We start from the raw sequence: 1,199 nt of genomic DNA, 5'->3' as shown, positions 1-1,199 counted from the left end.
AAATAGTGGCTCCAAATCCTGTCCTGGGGGTTCCTCAGCCATTCAGGTTGTCAGGATATTCATAATGAATATTCATGAGAGAAATTTGCATGTTCTACCTCTTCTGCATACACATCTCTCTCATACATATTCATTGAGAACCTGACTGGCTGGGGAGTCCTCAGGATAGGTTTTCCACTGTTCTAAAACATGATCAAAAATGACTGAAGTACTGATTTTTGTTTTGGTGGGACATTTATTTTTCCTAACATACACATTGTTTTTGCCTTGAAAGCTTGTGCATTCTATCATTTTATATATTTTTTTTATTACAGTGCAGAATGGAGCAGGAATGAAGCCATCGTTATGTCATCATGTGCTGAAAATACTATTAATATTAGAGAGTTCTTAGCAAAAATCCATTTAGAAAAATATTATAAACATTTCCATGACTTTGGATATAACACAGTGCAAGATTGCGCAGAAATAAACAATGAAATCTTGCAGCAACTTGGAATACCATTTACAGGACATCGAAAGAGAATTCTTAAACAACTGGAATTGAGCTTTTCAAAAATAAAAGAAGATTCTGAAACCTGTGAAGGTTTTCTTGTTGGTAATGATGATTTGGCAACAGAGGATAAACATTCAGGTTACTATGGCGAGGACTCCATTATGTGCAATATTAGTCCACATGAACTCAAAAAGACTAGTCAAACATCTTTAGAGATACAAACAAATATGGCTGCTAAAAAAGACACCAGTCTCCCAAAAACAGAGCTTGCAAAACCAGGAACTCAGTCATCGGTGTCAGAAGATGGTAACCAGCAATTTCCAGAGGGGAAAAAAGACATTTCAGTTAACCAGAATTTCAACTTTTCAAGGGATACTAACATTGTCAGTAAAGGCATTGAAAGTAAAACTAGTATTATTGCAGTGTGTGAAAGTTCTACCAAAGATGATATACTTGTAAAAGAAGAAGCAATTTCCAACTTAGTTATTGACTCTGTAGGTGTTCCCAGCATTTCCTATTTCTCTTCTGTGGATTGTTTGTCATCTGAAGATCTCTCAATTGAGAATGAACATCTTTCGTTAAAGATTGAACATATATCAGATGGAGGTACAGATACTCAATTTTTTGAGTTTAAAGGTGACATGAAAGTTAACCAGTTGTACAGCAGATTGGAAGATTTACCAAAGGAAAAATTAATGACAACAGC

Source organism: Microcaecilia unicolor, chromosome 2 (assembly GCF_901765095.1).
Source record: "Microcaecilia unicolor chromosome 2, aMicUni1.1, whole genome shotgun sequence".
Taxonomy (NCBI): Eukaryota; Metazoa; Chordata; class Amphibia; order Gymnophiona; family Siphonopidae; genus Microcaecilia; species Microcaecilia unicolor.
The sequence above is the reverse complement of the archived record's forward strand: the minus strand, read 5'-3'. Positions refer to the sequence as shown.